This window comes from Gallus gallus, chromosome 4, assembly GCF_016699485.2.
Source record: "Gallus gallus isolate bGalGal1 chromosome 4, bGalGal1.mat.broiler.GRCg7b, whole genome shotgun sequence".
In the NCBI taxonomy this organism is placed as follows: Eukaryota; Metazoa; Chordata; class Aves; order Galliformes; family Phasianidae; genus Gallus; species Gallus gallus.
In genome coordinates, this window is record NC_052535.1 from 87,419,439 (window position 1) to 87,446,762 (window position 27,324).

Genomic DNA, 27,324 nt, shown 5'->3' on the forward strand with positions numbered 1-27,324 from the left:
ATGCAATAGGAAATTAGTAGTGTAGACAATCAGAACTCATATCTGCTAATCTAAAAGATGACATCAAAAGCCACAACAGCATAAACAACATGATTAGTGACATTAAAAAAGAGTCACTGTTTCTCCTAATACACCTATACACAATCTTGAAAGAAATAAATCTAATGTGAAGAGATCAGAACTCCTAACACCTGTTGTCTGTTTAATCTCTTATTATTTGTCTAATTTTGATTTTATCTTTATTTTTCCCTCAAAATGTGGAGCACTGAAGACATTCTAGAAGAGTAGGATAAAACCCTGGGACTTTGTTTAAAGTTAGAAGGCAGAATGATCTCAGTAAGGCCAACAATCTAACATTAAACTCACAAAATAAGGGGAAGAGGATGCACTTGATACTATTAACCAAGAATTAACACAAGGGTTACAAAATTACCATATCTACCACAGATCTATTTCTAATCATAAACACTCTAGATAGGGTGTTCGTTGTTGTTGCTGTTTTTTAAGTGTTTTTAACAGACTTCTCATATCAGGCTGAAATGAAACAAATTCTGTATAGAAATAAACAGCTTTGAAAAATATTGTCAAATTGCAAAACTATTTACAAGAAGCAATTTACAAGGACTTGAGATGAATTTTCTATCACTGCTTATTTTAAACTCAGAACTTCACTGCCTCAAAGGTAAGGATTACTGTAAACAGGACTTAATTCATTAAAAGATATGATGCATGTTATGCAGGCGATTACATTAATCACATCTCTTCCTTCCAGCATTCCGTGAATGTATTCAGTGAATACATGAAAACACATTGCCTAAAGTTTTGTGAAGGGGATGCTTGGCTTAATCAAAGTATGAAACTATTACTGCAGTGCACCTGCAGAACCTTGCTACTTTACCTAAATGCATCACAAGACAAAAACAAACAAACAACAACAACAAAGCAAAGGACACAGTCTGGCTTCCTTTTACAAAATCCTGTGCAACCATTCACACTTTGATAGCCACCTGATGGGACCCAACAAATCACCAGAGAAGCAGATTCACATGCTCCAGCAACAAAATTCATTTTTTATTGAAGTGAATTACAAAATAGCTGGAATCTAGCAATGAACACTGCATACAATCTACTGACTACTTCCCATACAGAGGGAGATAGATTGAAGAATTATAGCTAATTACACATGTTCCTGTTCAGGTCAGGCAGGCCACTGACATCTAGAGATTTATGTCCATGGCAACTTAATTTGTATGGCCAGACACCCCTAGGCACTGACTGGCACAATTCACTCAGTACTTCATTAAGATTATCCATAAAATACTGAAAATGAGCTGATGAGAAGAATGAAAACATTGAGGTTTGTTTGTTTTAAGCTATGTTCTCCAGCTTTAGTTACAGGAATTACTCACTAAGGCAAGAGATGGAAAGACAACAGTCTAGTCACAGAATGACTTAGGTTGGAAAGGACCTCAACAAACACTGAGCAATAGTCACAGTTGATATTTTGACTACACATACAGAATAGTAGCATAAAAATTTACTATAATTGTAGGTGCTTTTCTAATTATATCACTATTTCAAAATTTCTTCCTCAATAAGCTATAATGAGAACATGAATAGGAGATAGACTTGATGATCTTTATGGGTCTCTTCCAATTCCAGATATTCCATGATCCTATTCTAAGTGTCATCATCACTCCTCTCCACTGCAGAGGGATGGAAAGCATCCAATATTACCACTTGTCCTTGATCATGGTATGTTCATTCTTATAGCCAAATACTTTTTGGTTTTGGATACTGCACTCAAATATCTAGTAAATAGGTGATCTCCTGCTAATCCTCAGCTGCATGCTCAAGATTTTCCATAGCATCCTATCACTTGTTCTGCTGCTGTGTACTAAGCATTGTGAGCTTGTCCCTTGCGGCTATGTTGTGATTATTGTTAGTTGTTTCTTACTGCCTGTTTACATCCTACTTTTTAAATTCCCTATTTGCCTTAACATAATTCCACTGTGCAATACTATTTTTTCAATATTTCTTATCACTGCAGTTCCAGCTTTCTAATGTCTGAGAGCAGACTACACATGGCTGCTTCTAGTCTACAGAGCCACTCTATTAATACTCCAGCTTGCATTACAAGATCTAATTTATTACCATCAGTCTGTAAATTGTTGCTTTCTGTGCAGAATTCATAGCTTAACGTTTTTTTTTTCTCCACTTCAAATATGAAGGAAGAAATCAAGCAGTGAGAGTCTACTATTTCTATGACTTCCCTGCTCATGCATTTCAAGACTTATTCATTCCTTTTTTTCCATCAAGGTGCAATTGCTTCATCCTCTTGGCATTAATTCTGAGTCCAAGCCAATGTAACCTGCAACACTTGCAGAACAAACAGCCCTTTGACAATGCTCTTTTTTAAAGGCCTGAAAGTCTTTCCTCAAACTTCTGTTATAACCAACAAATGAAATACGGAGAGGAAACAGAGGCAAACCAAATTTACAATTTTCTCAGCTTCTTCAGTTTGTTCTTATGCATAGAGACGAACTATTTACACTGGCTAAAACTTCCACAGTAATTATCTTTAGAAACCTTTAGAAAAAGATTATTTCCTTTTAATTTAGCTTCTGAAGTCTGTGACATTTCCGCAAGTGAACACAGGACAGTTCCAATAAACCAGTGACCATGCTAGACTACATCTGCAATTGGTAACAGATCGAGAGAATTTCTCAGACCCATCACTGTGACTGTAATTAGGCTCTACATCAACCGTTACTTTGAGGTGGATTCACTTACAGCTTTTCTTTCAATTAAGCAAGCCAAAAATTACTACAAGGGTTTTTGTCATGGTTGTGGCTGGAATAGAGTTAACTTTCTTTGTAAAGATGTGTGTGATGTCGTGTTTTGGATTTTTGATGAAAACAGCAGTGATAATAATGTTTTAATTGTTACTGAGCAGTCCTGCTTCCCATCAGTGACTGATAGGAAGAAGTCAGTGAATTCCTTTGTGTGATTTCCTTGCAAACGTGGCTTTTGCTTTACCTGGTAAACTATCTTTATCTCCAAACCATCCATTCTTACAACTCTTAGCTCTTCAATTTTCTCTCACCTTGCACTCCCATTCCACATGGGTAAAGTGAGTGAACCGCTGCAAAATGCAGAGCTGCTTTACTGAGGTTACACCACAACAGGTTTGAATTAGTAAAACTAGATGTTATTAGAACATAGCTTAGCCATTACAATAAAGAAAATTCAGACAGAAAGAACCAAAATGAAAAGGATTTATGAGCAGCTGTTTTCCCTCTCCACTGTGCCCTTCCAGGGCAGGTCCTTCCTTTTTTCTCGCTCTCAAGTCTAGTACTTTGTGGAGGCTTGTTGGGTAGGAGTGCTTTTTATGTCTTTAATCACCAGAAAAAGTGTATTTTCAACACTTTAAAACATATTCATTTGGGTGTCTATTCCTTACTTTTTCAGATGCTTCCATATTTCTAGTAACGCTACCAGGTTCCAGTTTGGTTTGTATCTCACATACAACTCTATATTCTTACAATTCCAACAGACAATAGATAATATGAGTCTTATAGTTTGTTTCCCTTTTATGTCCTTTCCCTGTCCTTTTATACGTCTGAAAAAACAAAGGTACTGACAATAACCAATCTGAAGACAGGGTACAACAACTGTAAAAGTACAAAATGCCAACCTGCATACCCATTTAGTCATTTCTCTTTTTTCCCTTCCTTCCTATCAGGTAAGAAGAATGGAATAGAATTGCACTGAAGTTCTTAAAATAATAATGAAAGCGATGGATGAAAGTTAACTTAGATAAAAGTAAAATAATTGACACTAGGAAAAAAAAGAGCAGTTTTCTGATTACACACATAATGATGGATTACATAGTGTTCCTGCATATTAGTAATAAATATGTGTGAATTATAGCTGTATGTAAATGTCAGCTTAGCACAGAATAACAACAAAAATAAAGTGAGGAATTATTCTGAATGGGAAAGAGAATACAATCAACAGAAAATAACATTATGCCACTATAAGTCTACATCATCATCATTTGCTTACCACTTATCTAGAAAGAGTATTGCAGAACAGAGAAATAAACAGGGTCAACAGAGACAATCACAGACTTTGAGGAACAACTAAAAGGACTAAAAATCTTCAGAGTACAAAAAAGAAGACTGAGGGGGAATACAGTAGGACTAATAAGACCTTAAGTATTGTGAAAAAAAATTAAACAACTTTTGCATGTCTTTTTCAACAAGAAACAAATTATTAAAATAAACTACTGTGCTTTCAGTTATCAGCAAAGGTTTTGGAACTCTGCTATAGCGTACTACAGATGCCGTAAGTTACGCATCAGGTAAAAAGACTTGATACATTCATGAAAGGGAAAAATGTAACAAAAGAATAAACAAGCAAAAAAAAATCCACTGACCTGCAGCCCCTGAAGCCTGGAGATCAGCCTGGAAAAGCATCACTGAGTGATTGCTCTACACTTTTGCTCAGGGGTATGAATAATCTCATCTCATCTTTTAATGGAGTCTATCACTATTCACACCCTGGCCTACTGCTTGCCCTGGTATAAAGAGAAACACAGATCACTTGGAGACAGCCTCTTGGAGAATAAGGAAGCCTCAAGGCAATAAAAGAATGAAACATATTCTCGGAGTGAAATTACAGAATCATAAAGGTTGAGAAAGATCATTAAGATCATCAAGTCCAACATCAATACATCAATGCCATGCCCCATAAACCATGTCCCTAAATAAATCTACATCTTTTCCTCTTCCCGTGTGATAAGGTAAGAAGGACACACAATGCCAAGCACTGACAGCAGGAGAAACTTTGCTTTGCCATGACAAATCAGGAATCCAGTAGCGCAGAAGATGGGCAGGGTAAACCCAGAGGTGCCAGGGCTATTTTGCCTTTCAAGCATGAGTAGCGTCATTTACTAGAAGAGGCGTACCAAGGAGTTGTTCAGCTTAGTACACAGGCATTCAAGATAATAACCTCATATCATAGATATATAATGCTCCTGGAAGTGAAGAACCAGTAGTAAGAATGACAGGTGTAGTGAGTAACTCAAGTGTTGAACTGCTGGTGACAGCTTCATCTTTGGTTCCTAAAACTCTGTACCACTTCCAATGCATCCCGCATTACTAGAAGTCAAGACAGAGGTTCACAGAATCATAGAACCACCAAGATTGGAAAAAGACCTCCAAGATTATCCAGTCCAATCACCCACCTGTCACCAATACTCTCCACTTACCAAGTCCTTCAGTACAACATCTAAACATTTCTTGAACACCTCCAGGTTCAGTGACTCCACCACCTCCCTGAGCAGCCAATTCCAGCACCTGACCATTCTCTCCGAGAATAATTATTTTCTAACATCCAACCTGAATCTCCCCTGGCACAACTTGAGGCCATTCCCTCTAGTCCTGTTCCTAGTCACATGGAAGAAGAGGCTGACCCTCATCTCATCAGAACTTCCTTTCAGGTTGTTGTAAAGAGGGATAAGGTCACCCCTGAGCTTCCTCGAAGAAGGATTGAGGTAAAAGAGATTGAAGACAGATCAGAGACAGGGTATACATGAGACTACATCACCCATTTCTTACTCAAGACAAGCACTCTTTTCTTTGTCTTGTCCATGGAGGTAATGCATGTGCCATTCTCTCCCTTATGCCACATCTCAATAACAAAATATGCAATCCCTTGTTAGTTCATCTCAGGTTTATCAGCCCTTTTTAGTTTGATAGTTAAATGTCATATAAAATCAAATATTCACTTTGCTTTATTTTTTGTACTTCTTCCCTTCTTAAGTTCCAGCTCTTAAAGGATCTTCAGTAGTTCACAAAGTTATACAGTTGCTTTGTAGAATGTAAGTCCTCTACACTGCTTTTAATCCACAGCGATCTTGTACAATTACTGGTATAAAAACAGCTAATGAGAAAATTCCAAAGAAAGCAAATCTGCTTCAAGAAATTGGATTTTATTTAACAACATTTAATTATTTCCTCATACCACAGAAAGGAACACAAAGCTTCCTACTAGTAATTAAAAACATCTTATGTAATGCAGGCAAACTTCTTAACCAAATATTAAGAAAATCTTTTTCTTTAGAGACAACTTTTCTGCATCATAAATAGAAAAGTGCACTGCTAGAATACATCAAAATAATGTGATCTGACAAAAAAAATAGAAGCTATAGCAATAAATAATCCACTCCATATCTGGATGACTCTTAGGATTGTCTGTCATTTGACACAGAATCATAGAATAGGATCCTTAGAGCTGGAAGGGACCTCTGAAGGCCATCGAGTCCAACTCCCCTGCAATGAACAGGGAATGTACTATAATGCTGACATAGAAGACATTACTTTTCTCCAAATACAAAACTATTACAAATTTCATATCCCTAAATTGATCCCTTAGTTTATTTATTAACTGCAAAAGCATGTGATTTTTTTTTCTAAAATTCAGCAACTTCCAACGTATAAAATACAATATATTCAAAAGAGATATCAGTAAACTACAACCATTCCAGTTTTTCTAGCATGAAAAACCTTTTTTAAAATCCTCTCAGAAGAAGAAAAAAGTGAACTATGAAGCTGTATCTTAAAATCCTATCAAATTATCCCTAGCTTTCTTCCATTCAGTTATATTGTTTACATGTTAACTTATAATTTTTTTTCTTATTAGAAACTTATCTATGCATTGCACAAGCTAAATCCAAATTTGCTGTAAAAAGGGCAGAAGTATAAATGCCAGAGGGGTTATTTAAAAAAAAAAATCCATCCACTGCTTTTTATTTACCTTAAGTTATCTCGAGAGACAGCACTTCACATTAAAACTTCCCAAGAGCTGTAATGCCAGAAATTTACTGACCTTAGTCTACTCCATTTACATCATTTCATTGAAACACTTCTTCAGCTTCCCCTAGAATTTCATCATGATTTTGCAATATTAAGCCTTCCATAATTTTTAATTTCCTTGTGGAAGAGGTGGATATGAATATGGGAGCCTTGCTAGGCAGCTGGCACCATGTACAGGAACTTTTGAGTTAGGTATGGAAAGCAAACTGAAATTATCAACTAAATCCACATTTCAGCTATATGAACTTTGCATCAATACATCAGAACAAAGAGCACATTTAATCTAACCTATAAATGACTCTGATCTACAAACGTACACAAAAGTCAAATCATGACGTTACACAGTGTATTACCAAACTATACACTATATACTAATCCCAGAAACCTACCATTCAAACCTACCATTTGAAATCTAGAACTACAAGCAGAAATTTAAAGTAGTATTTGTTAAATATTAGAATACTGGAAGCTAAGTTTATTGGTCAGAGTCTTTTGCCTGGGCTATCACAGAAATATGTATGCGTATACAATTTTAAAGTGAGTTAAAATTCCAGCCCTTTTCCCCCCATTGAAATATTAATAAAAGTTACAATTACTAAGAAAAAAAGATCACATTTTTATTTCTATTGCCACTGAAATATCACTTTCAGAATGTGAGTTCAAAAAGATCAAGTAATACCAATGCAGTAAATATCTCACCTTATCAGACATCTTTATTGGGTAGGTTGACATAATTTATGATGTAGACTAGCATTTCTACTCGTCTCAAGACACAAGGTGCATTGCCTCAGAGAATATGATGACCTAAAGGGGACAAACCTTCAGCATTTACCTTTGCTGTTTTACTGTGTCATCTTTCGTAATTTCTATACAATTCTCTTCAGAATGAGGGATTTAAATTTATCTCTTCCATTAACATTTTTGATGCTACATCTTTCACTTTGAAACACAGTGCTTTCTACTCATGGCTGACAAGAAAGCATGAAATCAGCAAGATTATTTTGTTGAATTAATTTTGATCCTCTCATCAGTAGGACAAGTGCCTAAGGGGAAAAAATGACTATCTGTCCTATGTTCTTGGTACAATCACTGTCCTAATCATCACTGATGCATCCTACTTTCATTAACACTTATCTATTCATCATCCATAGCACCAGTCTCTCAACTCCTTAAGATAATCCATTCAATTTTACCAGCAAATAACAGAGGAATGAAGCAGTTCAACTTATCCTGGATGGAAACACCATACCCTACAAGAACCCTACTAGTTCCACTAAAATAAACTTAATATAGACATGCTGTTTTTAGAATGAGCTTTGTTGACCTTGCTCCCTGAAACCTTTTATAGTGTTTTTGTTTATACTGTTGTGTTTGAATCACAAAAATTGTCTTCTTTATCACTTCAGATCCCTATGGGTAAGATTTTTCCTTATCGTATCCTTATCTCATCCGTTATCAACTGTCAAAGTACAAATGCATCTCACAAAGCATGCCATCTCAAAGGACCAGTGCATAATTTTGTACTGTTACTGTAAACTACAATTTAAAATTACAACCAAAAGTGAATGGAAGTCTACAGTTAGATACTAAATATTTAATTTGCCTTCTTGTGAGATAATATGAATACATTTCTATGACTGAAAGTCTGCAGCTCTTTCAGTAATTATTTCCTCTTTACTCTGTGTTCTTACTGCCCTCTGCCCTCCTAAATATAATACACACACAGGAAAAAAAATAGATTTAATGTAAAATTAATTCAGAATCTCAAGCTTTTCTTTCTAAGAAAAGGAAAATGGATGTACAGCTCTTCTGGAAATTAAAAAGATCAATTTCTCAAGTTGCTCTTAATTTCCATTTTTACCACATAAGATAATATACAGATAAACTTTATTAAGAGTTTAAAAAAATATGCATGCAAAAACAACCTTCTAATATAAGAGACAATTAGACATTTTTGTTTCCTTAATTATTAAATAGGAAGGAGAACTAATTCTATTTACCAAGCATTTATACACAGCTCCACAAATACCAATTACTGAAGTGTTTGCTGATCCATAAATGGATAAATAAATACATGGAAATTGCATTTAACAGATTTAACAGCTTTAAAATTTTAAACCCGTTCATATCAGAAATTCTTCACAATTGCTAGTCAAAAAAAAAAAAAAAGCACCAGAGTCTATTACTAACCCCATCTCTTCCAGGGATTGGACTGATTCAGACTTCCCAAGCCACACACTTTAACCTGCAATAAGATTTGTCACACAGGATGCTTTTGTGTAGTACACAGACAGCTTAACATTGCACACTGCTGATCCAACAGAACACTGTAGCATCTAACTACACAGAAGCCTGAATCCAACAACTCTGAATCATGGTGGTTGTTTACAAGCGTATTATGAGTTTGTCATGCATCTGCCCATAAGTTTCCATTTCCTACTATGTGCCATTAGACATGAGGGTTGGTAACACACAAATTCCAATTATTGGTGATGTTAGACCGTCAGTTCATAAAAAATACCTTTAAATCCAATATTTGCATATTTCCTAGTCCATCTACGCTCCTCCAGATCGCCATACGCATGATAGACACAATATAACAGAATTGTAGAGGGCACCAAGTCCAACCTCCCTGCTAAAGCACGTTCCTTACAGAAGGCCACACAGGTAGGCAACCAGGCAGATCTTGAATACCTCCAGAGGAGACTCCACAACCTCCACAGGCATCCTGTTCCAATGTTCCATTGCTCTGACAGTGAAGGAGTTCTTCCTTGCATTAGTATGGAACTTCCTTAGTTCCAGTTTCTACCCATTGCCCCATGTTCTACTGCAGCCAAAAAGAGTCTGCTGCCATTGGCTCAACTCCCATACTCTAGATATTTATAAACAGTAGTGAGATCCCCTCTCAGCCTTGTCTTCTCCAAACCACAGAGTCCCAGGTCTCTAAACCTTTCCTCATATGGGAGATGCTCCAGGTCCTTAATCATCTGGACTCTCTCTAGGAGATCCTTGTCTTTTTTGAACTGAGAGCCCAGAACTGGATAGAGTACTCCAGTTGTGGCCTGACCAGAGCAAAGTAGAGGAGGACCACACTCTTTTTAATATACTCCAGGGTACCATTGGCCTTCTTGGCCACAAGGACACACTGCTGACTCAGCCAACCTGTTGGCCACAAGGACACCCAGGTCCTCCTATGCAAAGCTCCTTTTCAGCAGGTCAGCCCCCAGACAGCAGCTGGGGGCATGCAGTTATCTCTGGTGCAGGACTCTAGAATTCTTCTTGTTGAACAGCATTAAGTTTCTCCCTGCTCAATTCTCAGCCTGTCCAGATTTCACTGGCAGCACAGCCTTCTGGTGGGTCAGCTGCTCCTCCCAGCTTTGTATCACTGAAGATGATACAGTCATTGGAAGAAATACAGGTTTCCTGATTTTAACCTAGGATCTAATTCAATCATCATTTGTACCACCTACTAGGTCATCAAAACTACAGAATTTGAACTTGTCTTCAGCTCAAATACTGTAATCAAAGGGCATGATGCTGCTGCTTGACATAAAAAAAAAATATATTTCAGCTCAATGCAACACAAAAACTGGAAACTGTCTGAGCTGGGTTTAATTTCCAAATAAGGTTGAGTGGCATTTCCAATTTCACTGAAATAGTAAGACGTATTGAGTTACATTCTGTAACTCAAATTACGGAAATCTACTGTTTAAGAAATTGCCATTTACTGAAATCATTTAGCTTCTTAATTCTACCCAAACGTGTAAAACAGAGGAACAGAAATCAGGTTTATGAAAAGAACCTGGTTGAAGGATAGAGGAGAAAACCAAACTTTTATACCCTTATATAAATGCAAGAAAGTGCTATCAAACCATTATGGTATGACCTACATTGTAGTCCAGCATAACAGGAACCATGCCTAGCCCCTATGCTGTTTAGTTACATTAACATATGGCCACAACGTGATTAGTGATGCCGTATACTAATACTACTACAATCAGCTTGTTTGATAAATACATTTACCCAACCTATGGCATTTTCTGCCATTTCAGGTCTAAAGAGTATCATCCCACCCCATCTGGAAGATGGGTAGTGCTATCTGCCAGTTGGTTGATCATATCTTGTCTCTTGACTCTCATCTCCCTTGATTTCTCATCTGGAAATGCGCTCTGCCTTAAGGTTCTGTCACAGTTCTGCATGAAACAGCGTGGACCTACAAAGAATAACTGAAAATTCCACATTTCAGATAAAGATATTACCTTAATAGTTTCATCTTGACTGAAAATAAAATTTAAATAAAGCAGTTACAATTGACTGATGACTCCATCAGCCATGGTGGAATCCACTGGGCATAGAAAAATACACTTGCCTTCAGGCTGGTGTATTCAGACTTGATATTCCCTACCCCTTCTATTCCCTAGGTATTGATTTTGCAGGTATTCAGATACTTATACACGACAAAAAGCTCAAAAAAGGAAAAAGAATGAAAGTAAAATATATTTAAATTCTCTAACGGGAAATTAAAAGCAGTTAAACTATGCAACCAACTCTAAAAAGGCTAAATGGTAAGCCACACTGATTTCTGATATTTTCCTGAAAGGTCCTGGGATGGAAGAGAGCTAAGCTTCATAAGGTAACAATAAGAACAAACCACGATTTTGTAATAGATGGACATGAAATATTCATATATATTCAAATTTATTATATATATTCATATACATTCATGTGTGTCTATATATGTATATAGGACTCTACTGCTACAACTTCAGGTTTACCTTCTGCTATATAACTCTTAGAGAAATTACTGAGTTATTTTCTGGTATCTATCAAGGAGATATCTCAGCAAGGTTTCAGATGGAAAGAAATTCAGTATTTCTCACACATGCACATGTGCTTAGCCGAAATGTTATAAGGGCATCCAGTATGTAACACAAAAGAAGCAATCACATGAAATAAAGACCACACAGAAGAAAATCCCATACCCAAGAATACTGAGCAACAAACTATCGTTTTTCACACCAGATTACACAAGCAATTACAAATTCTAAAGCAAGTATGCTAAAAGGTCTATTTTGCACTAGAAAAGATACGATTTTACAAGCCCAGTATTATGTTTCCATTTATATAATCTTGGAACAAGGCCAGATCTAATTGCACACATTCCATTTGACCTTTCAAGAACATTTATTTCACTGCAGAACCTCCACACTAATACATAAGATTGAATTTTACCAATGATACCACTGCCAGATATCCCCTCCTAGTTGTGTAGTAGTTACTTACAAATCCTCCAGGGATTGCCACTAGTGAAGAATCCATACTACAGATTAAACCAATGATCTTGGCTGTTTAAAGAAAAGACCACGGTGATGAAGTTCACTAAGTCATTTTAATCAACACAGAATCTTGTGTTAATGGCAGAGACTACTCGCTAAAAAGTAACTACAGTTTTCTGTCACTTAAATCCCAGCACCCAAACTCTTCAGCCAAGAACAGAACCCTACTCCACTGACAAGGTAGCTGCAACTAAGGCACAATGAAGCCAAACTACTTCCAGATAGAAGTCAGATAATTCCTGCTTTCTTGATATACACTCCACCAGGTGCATCTCATACCATCATCCCTCATCCTCACAGAATGGCTTGGGTTGGAAGGGACCTTAAAGCCCATCTAATTCCAATGCCATACCATGGGCAGGGTTGTCACCCACCAGATCAGGCTGCCCAGGCTGAACACCATCAGGGATGAGGCATTCAAAACTTTTCTAGTCAGTCTGTGTTTGTGCCTCACCACCCCCTAAGTGAAAAGTTTCTAACATCCAGTCTAAATTTCCCCTTTTAGATTAAAACCATTCTCCCTTATCCTATCACTATCAGACAACATTAAGAGTCAGTCTCCCTCATGTTTATAAGCTCCTTGTAAGTAGTGGAAGGCTGCAATAAGGTCTCCCTGGAGCCTTCTCTTCTCCACACTGAAAAACCCCAGCTCTGTCAACCTTTCTTCACAGGAGAGGCGCTCCAGCCTTGGAGGCCTTCCGAGAGCAAGCCTTTGCACACACAGTTATGCATATTTGCATATGTTTGATAATTTGGGGGGTGTAAGCAACAGAGAACTGGATTAGAAGCTACAAAATTTACTTTTAAATTCAGCTTTTGTCTTTTCTAGTAGCTTCAAGATGTCACTTCATCTGCATTATTCTCTTGCCTAGCAATAAACAAATGTGGGATTTGCTCCAGTTCAAAGTACTGAAAAAATAATTGTGTGAGAAAGAGCTGTCAAATGTTATGACAGCAGAACAATACTAGGTATAACTGTAGTGTATTACACACACACACACAAAAAAAAAACATTACATACAAAATTCAGAAGGAAATGGCGGTGTACTTGAAGAAAATGGATATGCTACTTGCTTGAAGTGACCAGCATCTCATTTACCTGGAAGCTAAAGGAGGGCTCTGTTAGAATCCCCTCAAATGATATTTCAGATTTTCTAAACATCTAGAACTTCGTATCACTTCATTTCTCTAATATTTACTATTGTTTTCTTAACAATCAAATCTTGTGGCAAATATTTCCCTGATAATCATCAGGAAAATCAATACAAAACTAACAGAAATTTGGAAGCTGTACTTGTTCTGGGATACTCTTATTCTACATCCCATTTACTACTCTTGTCTTTTTAATAACCAATTTACTTATAATAACTCAAACAATACATACAATTTATTAAGCTTCCAAGCCATACCATATACTAGCACCTCAGCAGACTCATTAAATATCCTGGAAAAAATCAAACTTAAAAAAAGACTACTTGCATAGAATAGGAGTTTCAAAGACTAACCAGATTAACTGGACTTATGCAGACTTTTCATCAGGAGTCTAATGACAAACCTAAGACTCAAGTCTCAAATTATACTTGATCAAAACTGAAAGAACTTCGGGTTTTTTTTTTTTTTTTGAGAATATACTTGCTGGTGCTGCACTCAATCCACCACATTTAAGGTATAATTACAATCCTGACTTCTACATATTAAGATAGCATTCACTGCCAATTTGGCAGTTCACAATTGTGTGTCAGATACAAATGAATCTTAGAGAAGATGTAATTTTTTTTCCCTTACACACTATGATATAGCCTCCAAGCCTGTTTTATTGAAACCATCAGCAATTTTCTCTATTGGCTTCAATAGAGAAAAGATTAAAGTTCCTATTACGTAAGACTGATGATGACTATATGGCACCTAAAGCACAAAAATACAGAACTGTGATTCCCTTCTTAGTCATTTTGAATATGACCTTTTGGGGAGCAAGGAGGGGGGGCAGGTTCCCATTTCCTTTATATCGCAAGCATACCTTGTTTTGTTATTAACAACCTTTGGAGAATATTTTTAGATAAATTGTACCCATTTTTTTCTTCTCCTATAAACATTTCTAAAAATACTTTTTTTTGCAAAAGTTCAGTTTTGAAAAGCTATGTTACCTTCTGATAATAGTTTTTTGTTATCATTGTATTTTATTTGAAGTACACGCTGACCTTCAGGTTACATTCTTGGTATATTAAGCAGAGAAATACGACAACAGATTTTGATTTGCATCTGTCTGTTTTTACAATAGAAGTTTGATGGTATGTGATAAACACAGCATAACTGAATTATGGATCTCACTTAACACTCCACAATAAACAAGAAGAAATTCTTACTTACAGCATCAAGCCAACAAGAGCAATAATCATCATTAGAATGCAGTGCCAGTTCTTCATTTACTAACTAGTCTAGGAAGTTTATAAAGTTTGAAGATTCAACTCAGGGAAAGCAAGTGAACTGTTTACAAAAAAAAAAAAATAATGCGATACTGAGAGCACTCGACCTAAATCCATTCATTTTAAAAGCCAGGGAAGCATTTACTGAGCTTGAGGGGAGACCTGGACCTTGAAACCTATTCTTGAGTTGGGTCAACAGCATTTTTATTCTTCCTCTCTTTGGGCAGGCAGATATAAAAACATCAGCTATAAAGCTAATAACTAATATAGCCTGTTTATTCTATTGTGGACAGTCAATTTGTGAACAGAATATATAAAGCAAATAGAGAACAGGACCATCCCTTGTAGTCTAGACTTCTGAACACTCTCAACTAAAAGGTTTATTTTATTTTTCAAACTTTTTCAGCACTTTTTTTCTGTTCTTTAAAAGCCTAATTGCATATATAACAAAAAATAAAATAAAATAAAAATAAAAACAGCAAAAAAGAATTCCCATAGCAACTATTTCAAAGAATACAGCTCAGCAACTCCTAACAAAAATGATTTATTTACTTTAAACTGAAGTCTTTATTTCTGGGGATGGATTTCTTTATCAATGCTTAAGTGGAAGCATTATATTGGTTGTGAAGAATTTCACATTAACACATTATTAAAACATTAAAATTTCTCCAATACAATTTCACATGATCCTTCAAGAAAGTGATATTAAATTTCAAAAAAAAAAAAACAAATCAGATTCTGAAATTCTGAAGCAATTATAAAGACATTTCAGTTGATATGCAATAAATTCCTTTAATATTTGAAATGCATGTAGTGACACACACACACACACACATATATATTTAAGCTTAATTAAATATGGATTTTCCATAGCAGGAAAAAAATAGAGAAGCAAATCTTCTGATTATAAAGCTGAAATCCATATGTTGCTTGGCTGCATGCAAAGTTGTTTTGGGCTTTTTTGTTTGTTTTTTAAATTTTCCTCATTAAAAGCGTTTTCTTTAAGGTCTGCAGTAGATTATTCTTTGTACATCTTCTTGTGATTAATATATCACCATTCAAATCTCTCCTGTCTACCCATTATAGCCAGTGATGTACATGCTACTGAATCATTCTTTTAGATAATCAAATGTAAAGAATTATTTAAATGTGAACCTCAATCATCACAGTACAGGTTCTGACTGCTCTATGACAGCAAAATCTTAGTCTCAAAGTAGGGAATTTTTAGGCTTATAATGATACAGTTGAGAAAATGGATGCTATTCTTATAGCAAGCTTTTTAAAGTGAGAATATCTACTTCAGATACAACTCAGTACATTCTTCTCTATTACAAAATATATCGGCTTTCTTGACATAAACATGATGGTCCTTGTCAGGAGAAAATTCCTATCCAACAGTACAAAACACTGCATTTTTCTACCAGAGTGTTCCCTAACTTAGGAACATTCCAACAATAACGTTCCTCCACATGAAAATTCTTGTTCAGTTGGTAAACTGTATTGGAGATCTAAAACAGAACACTGTTGCCACTTCCCATGCAATTTCCTGTTTGTTTTACACAACATGCAAGTTGTCAAATACTTTTATTAATTAAGTCTCAAGTCATTCTCTGTTGCAATAGGTAACCTTTTGGAGGGACTCCACGATGGGAAGCAAGAATTTAAACTGCCTTGGCAATAAAGAACCTCAAACAGCCTCCTAAGAGTGAGCCACACTGAGCAGAATGCCATTTGAAACAGCTGAATGGAAAGAGTAAAGGTAAGTTTATCTGAAATCCACTTTTTCTTCAAGGTTTTTAGACTTGGCTCCTGACTAAAGCACTGCACACTGGGATTCCGACTGGCAGCTCTCTCCTAAAGCGAGTCATCTTTCCAAAGAGGACTGTTGGTCATTCTCTTTATTTGGAGAACAAGCAGCAGTCAGTGCCTGATTTCATCACCATGCTCATAATAACAAAACTTCAAGCAGACTCAGAGAAAGTTGCCTTTGACACTTTCCACACCCAGAGTCCTTAGAAAAGCATCACAAGCAGCAGAACACAGCTTCCTCTCCTTCCATTTTGTCCTTGCAGTACTAGCATTCCCGAGTTCTCCCTTTCCAACTACATTCCATGAAAAAGTAAAACTAAAAATACAAAATTCTGATGAGAGTTTTGTTAGAAGACAGCTAAAGGTACGTAAAATAAAGTGAGTGACTCAATCTTCATAAAAGCAATTCTGAGAAATTTCTGGTTTCAAGACACTAAAGAACAGCACCATTATTTACTTATATTACCATCATCAACAGATGATCATATTGAAATAGAAACATATCAATGCATCTAATGTGCCAGCAACGACTGAAGAATCAATTAGTTACTGTTGAAAGAGAAGTGTTTAGTCAAAATGAAGACAGAGATGTTCTGATAACTGAACGACCACAGACACAATTATCTGTGTGATCAAAAGCACACAAGTTTGTTTACGGTTTCATAAATTTTTTCTTAATCATATTTAACATTAAAAGTACAGGTAGACATAGAGAAATGACTGCATTTAGGCAGAGATATTTGTTAGGAAATAATTAAAATGGAATATGTTAACACATAACAGAAGTCCTCAAACTTCAAGAGGAAAACAAAAGTCACAGTAGAAATAAGAAAATTCTAGTTTGCAACATATTTATTTGAGAAGTTGTATCTATTTGAAGTCATTAAAAAGAAAAAGATATCATCAAGGGAAAGACCTATGAAAGCTTTACAACCAGGGAACTCAAGAAGAGGCTCCAACGTGTTCATTTCCTGCTTTCACCACCTATTTTAAGGATAAACAAATAAACATAGAACCAAGACATCCAAATTTAACCCAAGTTAATAAAGCTCAAATACTTTGATCTGTTAACTATCCCTGCTAAAGCGTGTAATGGAAAGCACAGCAATGGCAGCATAGTGGTAAAGTCCTAGGTTGCAGTAAGTGAGCATATGCTCAGATACGGCAGCTGTAGACACAGAAACAAAGGAAAGAATCTGCTTACCCTTGGAAGGCCCCAGGTATACAGGGACCTCCAGCAAGATCCTCTTGTCTCCACTGCCAACACTTAAATAAAGTCTGGGAAAGGGTGGATCCTGGCTCCACCCATTCTGGTCAATCAGGCATATTGCTTGCACTTGAGCTCCCTTGGGTTGGCCCTGCCTTCCCACCAGAAGCTCCATCACTGGTTCAAGCCATGACTTACCATTTCCCCTACAAAGTGTCTATAATAACTTTGGCATAAAGAAAAAAAGCAAGAGGGAAAAGATAATGTGAAAACGATAAATAAAGAAAACACAACTTGTATTCACTTTAATCACATCAACCTCAAAAAGAATCTGTAATGGGAATATAATTCCATAGCGAAACCTTCTGTAAACTGGATGTAGTTGTATCACCAGCAGAAACACTCAGGCCTTCACAAAAATCAACAACTGAAGTTGTAAAGGCCAAAAAGCTTATTTATTTTAAACATTTAATTTTAAACAATGGATCAGTTGATTACTCCAGAGAGTGAGAGGTCTCAAAAAATAAAACAAAAAGTAAATAAGCTACTCAATGAAAGAGGAAGTAATGAAATTTCCTACATCCCCTCCTAAACTTCTACAGAGTGTGAATGCCATATGTATGTGGGCAAAAAGTCTTTCCTACTACTCAGATGTTTATTTTTCTTTACTTTTATTAATTTAATTCTTATGTTTATTGGTATCAACTCATCAAGGAAGGCAGGAGGGGAGGAAGAAGAACCAAAGAAATCTTTTCTAACCTTGCCCAAAAATGCTTTTAAAATGTGTTGTTCTGAAGATTCTCTGAGTAAGATTCTAATCAATGGATACTTTTCCCTGCTGGGGACATTTATGTGGCTCAGCTGCTTCAGAACCCATGCAAACACATTGAAGATGATATGAATTATAGATTTTCAGATGTGCTTCTACATCTCTGATTTTGACATCTCATTGTTTCAATGAGGAGCACTTTAAGAGAGCAGGAATAGAAGGAAGCGAGCAGCTGGATCCATGTCATGAGGCAGCTTATGGCTCACAGTTTGCGGATAAGAGTAGAAAAACGTTTTTCCATTGATACATACACATTCTCCTCTTACCACCCCAAACTACAGTGTCAGTATACGTGTTCATTTTCTTGATGCATGGATTTTACATTCAATGCATTTGGGGAGAAAACAGTCTCTATTTTTTCCATATTCTGCGTTGGAAAAAGTGTCTATGGTCCTAAGGACAGTTACAGAAGTAAAAATACGTAAAAACTTCTCAGAGGCAACTGAAATATGATTGCTGTGGTTCTGCTCCTTGTACTCAAAGGCAAACATATGCAGCAAGAATATTTGCCTATAGGCAAGCTCCACACTGCAACTCTGTTTGTCCCATCTATATATTTCTCAGCATTCCAGAATAAATGACTTCAAGTTCCTAAAATATTGTTATAAAATAGTATAAAAAGAAGTATTAGCATGCTATCCCTATTACATTGAGCCTCCAAAGTAAAAGAAGAAAGATGCTCTGTCACTTGGTGACCTTCATACATATCACATACCATGAATTAAATCAGCATAGATCTCATCCATTTGAGCAAATTAATAAGATTCTATTGTATTTTGAAACTGAAACCACATCAGAGATGTCGGTGTTACCAGTGTGCGCTCACAGTTTTTAATCACATGGCATTTAGATCTTCTGATCAATACAATGGACTTCTAGCTCACTCACAAAGATGAAAACTAATGAGCAAAACTAATTTAAATTTGCAAGTTCATCTGTTTATAATGAAACTAAGCATAAAAGACTTTGCCTTTTTTTTTTTTCCTCTACAATGTACATTCTTTTTCCTTCAGATAATTTACACTATCTTTTTAAGAGTTACCTATAGAAAGCAAGAGAATACTTAGTTCTAAAAATTCAATCAACAGCAGCAAAGTGAAAGAAACCTGTCAGATCAGTGATATGAAAAGGTGGGAAGAAAAAGAAGTAGATTCAGAAGAATAATTTATTGTAAACAAGCTTTTTCTAGGTTTCCTTATTTTTTCCCAAGGAATACTTTTTAAAACCATATTTTGTTTCCTTTTGCCATAAGTAAAACATTAAATTTAAGCCAAATATCACTTGCTGGCATCCAAACAAAACAGACTGACAAGTAGAGTGGCTGCCCTATATTCTTTGCAGGAATTATGAGGTCAGAACACATTTTCTGATGGCTATTCAGTGCTATGCAAATTCTCTATATCACAGTTGATTTTATGTTTCTGCTCCAGAAGCAGATAAAAAACAGGAGGAAAAAAGGAACCATAATAATTGAGACATATTTTAAAAGTGATAATATCTAATTAATACACATTAGCTTTCATTAGAGGGCTTATACTGAAACTCGAAACTATTACCTTGCTGCTGATCTAGTAAGAAATAAAGTTCTGCTCACAAAGCCAGCCTTTTCAGGAGGTGCAGAGGAAAAATGTTTTTGTTTCAGTCCATGGTTTTGTTGTTGTTGTTGTTTTGTCCAAATCACAGAATGGCCTGGGTTGAAAAGGACCACAGTGATCATCTGCTATCAACCCCCCTGCTACATGCAGGGTCACCAACCACCAGACCAGGCTGCCCAGAGCCACATCCAGCCTGGCCTTGAATGCCTCCAGGGATGGGGCATCCACAACCTCCCTGGGCAACCTGTTCCAGTGTGTCACCACCCTGTGGCTGAAAAACTTCCTCCTAATATCTCACCAAATCTCCCCTGTCTCCATTTAAATCCATTCCCCCTTGTCCTATCACTATCAACCCATGTAAACAGTCATTTCCCCTCCTGTTTATATGCTCCCTTCAAGTACTGGAAGGCTGCAATGAGGTCTCCCTGGAGCCGCCTCCTTTTTTAATTCAAAGTTCAGAAACTAACATGTACTTGAAATCGCAGGAAAGCTCTGTTCCTTCTATCCATTTGGGCAATTAAAAAATTCATAACTTAATACACTTCTCTGAAATCTACCATTCCTAAAACAGAAAAGACATGAATACGCACACAAAAATTCATTGATATATAGATAGCATTTCTTGTATGGATTTAAAAAGAAAAATGCTATATACACCCTAAATATTTTATTAAAATAAGAACATTTTAAATGACAATTTTCTGCATTTTAATTAAAATTTTAAATATGAATATGAGGTAGGTTCCTGTTTTGTTTATTTTTCTTAGGAATTTAAGTGACAGATTGTATTTAAATTTAAATCAACCAGTTTTAAAGGTCACTGATCAAGACAAATCATCTGCCTCCTAGAAAAGTGACTGGAGACGGGGGAAATAAATGAACAAGCATCAATTTATTATTTCTTTAATGACAATTCTTTCACATAAATGAGAAAGATGCCAAGGAAGCTGCACAATGGGGAATATTTGGTGCCTTGCCAACAGTAACTTCTGCTAGAAAGTGAAATAGACTTTTGGAAAGAGAACTTGTGATTAGAACAGACACACATACTTGATGTTGTTTAAGGGAAAAAAAATAATGCATTGTCAAGAAAATGATCCATGTAACTTGACAGGTATTTTCCCACTCTAATTGTTAGGACTGCCTCAAACAGCAGCGATAAGATACCACGAAAGAAATTATCTCGTTTCAAGTTAAAATTGTGTCTGCTAGCAGAGCATGCTTACATTTTAGACGTTTGCTTGTAACAGTCCTACACCCTTTAAAAATGTCTAATAATTAGAATTCAAATTTGGAACAACAATGACAACAATTCTTCTGTAGTCATAAGAGTACTATTAATTTAATCACGGTAAAATGAAAATGCTTATCTACTATAGATATAGAAATAAATACGTAAAGATAGAAATATATAGCTAAATAATACTGATACTATAATCAATTTTTAGAGAGAGTAAGACTAATTAAATACCAAAGAATATTCCTCCTAAATGAAACTTTGAGATTTTAAAGAGCAAGAACTGTGTTCATGATTTATTCTCGCTATTTCCAAATGTTATTCTGCAATCCAGACTAGTGCTTAGGCTGTTCTCCACCATCACCTTCACAGAAACAGAGACGTTTCACACCATTGTAAATGTAATTCTAAAGGAGTTATGTGAAGTCAAATATGGCATTGAGATTTAAATAAGTTGACATGCAACAGAACTGCTTACAGAAAATATTTAAGAGGTGAGCAATAAATTCAACAAACTGCTAAGCATCTTTCTAATATATAGTTCCTTCTATATAGGTACTATATCATATTTTGGAAGGTGGAAATAGAATATCTCACTGCAGGCCCTTGATTTCTGATCCTTATAAACGTGAGAATTTGGCCACTGAAATGCCATTAAGTCTTTGTCTCAAGTAGTTTGGGTTGATTTGAATTGTTGCTTCAGAGAGTAAGGAAACAGGTTTTTACAGGAATGATTCGGTGAATTCCTAAGGCAGAGCCCCAGAGAAGGTAAACAGAGGCCTAGGAATCCAACTTTCAACAGTAAGATATTCAATAGCTCCAAAAGCTGATGCAGAAAAATCCACATTTCACAAGATGCCGAGGGTGGGAAAGATCTCCTTTGGATAGATTTTTGACAGACCAGACTCACAGTGTGAGCGAGTTTGAGGGGGGTAAAAATAAATAAATACTGTTCAAGAACAAATTCTCAGAACCTTCCTCTTGCAATAAATCTCAGATCTTAAAAATGAGCTCCACATGTGGTGCAAATGCAACCTTTCACTTTCCTTCAAAAGAAAGACTGAGCTAGTGGGAGACCATGGGAATTGATTTAAGCTCTTCCACTTAATGGAATAAGGACACTAAGCTTGGCGTTTAATACTAAGCAAAGAGGTACACATGATTCCTTCAAATTCTCTTCCTTATTTCCTATTCCTCACTACTTAGTATAAATGGTCTCAAAGTTATGTTCCTAACAAAGCATAAGTTATAAACCCAAATAAAGATGTGTTTGAAAGAAGAATGCATTTCTAGAGCATGTTCCTCCTCAGTGCCAGGCCTCAACCCAACACATCTAACCCTCGCGTGCAATAGCCACTTACCACTGACATAACCCAGAGAAATTCTTCCTGCTAAGTCTAGAGAGGATAGCATAGCAGAGGATTACAATTTAAACAGCTGCTCTTACCACTTTTTTCTGACCTCAAGAGGTCTAACTCTGTACAAAGGTTGTTAACGCTGCTGGCGCTGCTCACCTGCATAACAACAAAAACCAATTCATTCATGCAATTTTCTTTTTCTTTTCTATTTTATGAGGTCCAAGACACTGAATTACTTTTCTAAGCTATTGTAAAATACTTCAACAGCAAATTCAGACACTGAGAAGTTGCAGTACTGAAACTGAATTCCAAGATTCCTATTTGCAAAACTCTGGGCTGCATACAGAAATAATCAGAACTAAACAAGCAATGACTAATTAATTTTTCTTCACTGAAAATCATTAAGCAACTATAAAATACACATTCTATTAAACTACTGATTTCTTCAATAAACAAATCATGTGAAGAAAGAAAACGGTCAGTGGAAAAAGAGGTTAAAACATCTTAGAGTAAACCAAGGCATTTTGGTTCAATACTGATAATTACGAGTGCAATGAAGCTGTCAAAAATATCATAAGTATACACAGAAAACTGGATCAAAGGGAACAAAATAATTCAATCATTGCTTAGAAAAGCTGGTTTAGGAAGATATACTCATTCAAAATTTTTATGTTTTAGGCAGGAAATGATATTACTACTTAATTTTATTTTATTTTTTTTAACTTTTTTTGATGGTGGGTGTTCTGACTCAAGCAGAACTGTCCCCAGTGAGTTGCTTCTGATTCAGGTTCTATACATCTCCAATGGATTCTCTTCTAAACATCAGCATGAGTTTTCCAAAAAGGGAAACCAAAGAGTATTTCCAGCTGCTGTTTGCACTTCCCACCACACGCACCACGGATGACTAATGGTGCCTGAGCTGCAGCAGCAAGATGTGGGGACTCAACTCTCTGCAGGTGAAACTGTGCACTGCAACACCCACAGCAGCAATTCCCATTCTTTATTTTAACAGTTACCAACCTGAGTCAAACTGAACTGGTGGAAGAATAGATGGGAGGACACTGCAGATAGAACTGAGCTACAGCTGATCTAATGGATTTGCTAGTGTGAACTTCTGTTTACAAATGGTTGTTGGATATATCACTTCCCAGAATACCTGCTGGACAACAGAAACTGCTATTTAAAATATACACATAAAAGCCTAGTATAGTTTTTATAACAAGTTTCTTCAAACGTGAAGCCTGCAACTTCATATCATTAGCAAGATTTCTACAACAGTCACAAAAGCACCATGACTTAAATGCTTAGAAGGATTTATTATAACCAGAAAGAAGAAACAAGGATACTTTTGAATAAACTCTGTACAATTATTTCCTGTACCTAATAACAGGCCCTGGATTTTCCTCCACCAGCCTAGCAGATCTGAATCTCCAGACAGGGAGCCAAGAAATCCCTTCCTGCCTGTTGTGCTGAATCCAGTCTTATCTCTGCAGCTCCCAGCTGGGATTTCTTAAGCACTTAATACTTCATGTCACATAAAGAAGTTTACTGTACAGATAGGAAATTCAGCATTTAGGCAAATCAGTTCTCTTCAACACAAGAAATATTTATGTTAGGTTTAAAATTCTATTTTTTTAAGACAAATTTTGACAACAGATGCATTCTCAGGCCTCTTTAAGCTAGCAATTAATTTAAATATTTTTAAACCCTTTTAAAAATTATTTTAAGTTTTTTTAGTCTATGAAAATATCTCAGATTTGTACTTGAACTATTTCACAAATAACACATAGAACATCCCAGACTCTCAATATAATGGGGTTAATATCAAATATTAGTCAAATATGCTCTACTTAATGATATTATGTGCTGATTTATAATTCAAAGTTCATTAAAGGGTACGCATGACAGAAGAGAAGGCTGCTCAATGACCTCATTGCAGCTTTCAAGTACTTAAAGGGAGCCTACAAACAGCAGGGGAGTCAACTCTTTGCAATGGTAGATCATGGCAAAACAAGGGGAAATGGTTTTAAGCTGAAGGAGGAAAGATTTTGTTTGGATATCGGGGGAAGTTCTTTACTATGAGAGTGGTGAGGTGTTGGAATAGGCTGCCTAGAGAGACTGTGGATGCCCCATGTCTGGAGGTGATCAAGGCCAGGTTGGATGGGGCCCTGGGCAGCCTGGACTAGTATTAAATGTGGAGGTTGGTGGCCCTGCCTGTGGTGGAGTGGTTGGAGCTTCATGGTCCTTGAGGTCTATTCCAGCTCAAGTCATTCTATGATTCTATGATGATATAATGATGGTGACAAAAATATTAAGTTATCTGATGACTCATACTTCTCCTCAGGTTTCTATTAGCACTACGAAGGCAGCAATAAACCGCAGCTCATCAATATAAAAAGTAACTAATAGTTTTTTTAACGTACATCTCCATACAGATTGGAATGGAGATGTACATTAACCTATGCAGAAAGCTTGCTTAGCCTTGCAGGTAACCTGAACAAAGCTATCAAGAAATTAATTTTTCACTTATTCAGTGTATCCTCTATTTTAATTCAATAATTGATACACATCACACAAAATATCTTCTACACCAGATATGCCATTTAAGAATATCTGCACAGCAAGTTTCCATGTAGAGCAACTGGTAACATTCAGGTTACAATCACTCAAAAGGATGCTTCACTTTCTTTTTACAGTAACTAATGAGCTTTGATCAAATCAAAGGCTTTTAATACCTATTACAAGTCTTTTCCAGTCCCAATGTCAGGTTGCCATAATCAATTTATCTATGGCCTCAAGAGAATCTGTTTAGACACTGGTATCCACTGCCCAAGGAGGTTGTGGATGCCCCATCCCTGGAGGCATTCAAGGCCAGGCTGGATGTAGCTTTGGGCAACCTGGTCTGGTGGTTGGCGACCCTGCACATAGCAGGGGGTTGAAACTGGATGATCATTTTGGTCCTTTTCAACTCAGGCCATTCTATGATTCCATGATCGTTTCTTATGTAGAAGATAATTTTTCAGCCTCTTCAGGCTGGTAATCCATTACTTGAACTGAAATACTTTTCCAAACACCTCATATTTTCTACAGGGAAAAAAAAAAAGTAGGTAAAGTGATTAAAACTGAGAACACCACAAGGTAAACACACAGAACAATAAATGTAGGTCAGCCATAAAATCTGAGTTATTTGGTAAATAGGGTTGATTCAATAAAATTGTTTCAATATTACCAAATGTGAAAGCATAAAGCAAAAAAAGAAAAAACAACAATACTAGTTTCAGGGTTGTATAGCCATACTACGTTTAATCCTGACATCCAGATATCATCTTTTTTATATTATTATCCCACATCTCACTTTCTGTACTTTCAGTTAAAGGCAATTTTATTTCATCGTATGTTCTCAGAAAACTATTACAAAGATAGTTTAGCTTTTTGGCAAAGGTAGTGCTTTCTCAAAATTCTTCCACTAATTCACTTTTCTACACTGTATTGCTCATCTTCGCTTTCAAAACTTTTTGAAACTTTACCAGACACCTACTGGGCTGTAGCTTAATGAGCCTTCCCTTCTGCGGTGGTGATGGTTTCAGCAGCATCTACTTATCCCTCACCACTACTTCCCACACCTGAGTTGTGCTCTGAGTTCTGCTCATATAAATATTTCTTCAAGTGAGTAATGAAATAACAAAAAAAAAAAAATCCAGTCTTAAAATAAGAATTTTAAAAAGGAAAGTTAATTTAGCACAGATCAGATGTGCACAAATAGTTATAGCACAGCTCAGGAGGCAGTGCAGAATGAGAATCAACAGCAGCTGCTTAAGTCAACCCTAGAGGCAACTAATTAGAAAATAAGCCTTCAGCAACAGGAAGTTGATTTCAGCTACAAATATCCCATAAAGCAGCTAAATTGTTAAAGACATAGCTTTGCACCTTCTCATAAAGCTGCTCTTGACATCTACAAGGAAACTATTCCAAAACTCCATCTCCACATTGCTTTCTTTCACTTTCCTCCTAACACACAGTGCAGCCACAGACAGAAAAGATATACTGTGGATAGATAGGATAAGTTGTTGTCACCAAGCTTTACCTTGCTACCACGGCTAACTTCGTCTGTGTTAGCATTCCATCCGTATAAACCCAGCTGTTGCCCTTCACTTGAAATGGAGACAGAATCTATTTTTGTCGGGTGTTTATACAACACTTAGCTCAAACAGAACGAGACCTTTCTCCAAGACTCAAAATAAATGATAATAAAATATACAAAAATCAGCCTCCCATTCACTCTCAAAAATCATAGAAAACTTTATTATCCACGTGTACAGCAACTGCAACAGGAAATTCTCTTACTTCCCCTACACCTCCAGCCATATTTTTAAACACAGGAGTTAAGCCTAGAAGCACTAGCACTCATTGCAGATCACATTCTTGCTGTACTTATGCAGTTCTAGAAAATGAAATAATTAAATAGACACACAAAAATCTCCATTCAGAGATTTCAGAGATTACTAAGCAGATACAACTTATATTGAATTTTAAGTCACAAGAATTATATACAATTATATATTGAACCTGCAATTGTTACTCTCTTTAAGCATACACATAGAATTAAAGACAAAATAATTTAAAAAAATTAGCCCATAAATTAACTAACT

General features: G+C 36.2%; 1 protein-coding gene across 5 annotated transcripts in view; it reads right to left on the reverse strand.

The window, feature by feature from the left end:
* CTNNA2 (catenin alpha 2) overlaps positions 1–27,324 on the reverse strand; it is a 454,729-nt gene that overhangs the window by 406,639 nt on the left and 20,766 nt on the right. The window contains exon 1 of one of the 5 annotated variants that reach the window (XM_040698739.2): positions 26,760–26,838. The exons of 2 other annotated variants lie outside the window; for them this stretch is intronic. The gene's annotated coding sequence lies outside the window, so the exon portion shown is untranslated. Of the gene's footprint in view, positions 1–17,653; positions 17,696–22,764; positions 22,827–26,759; positions 26,839–27,324 lie in introns of those variants that run through there. 2 more of the 5 variants (XM_040698740.1, XM_015285873.4) reach the window with 2 other exon arrangements.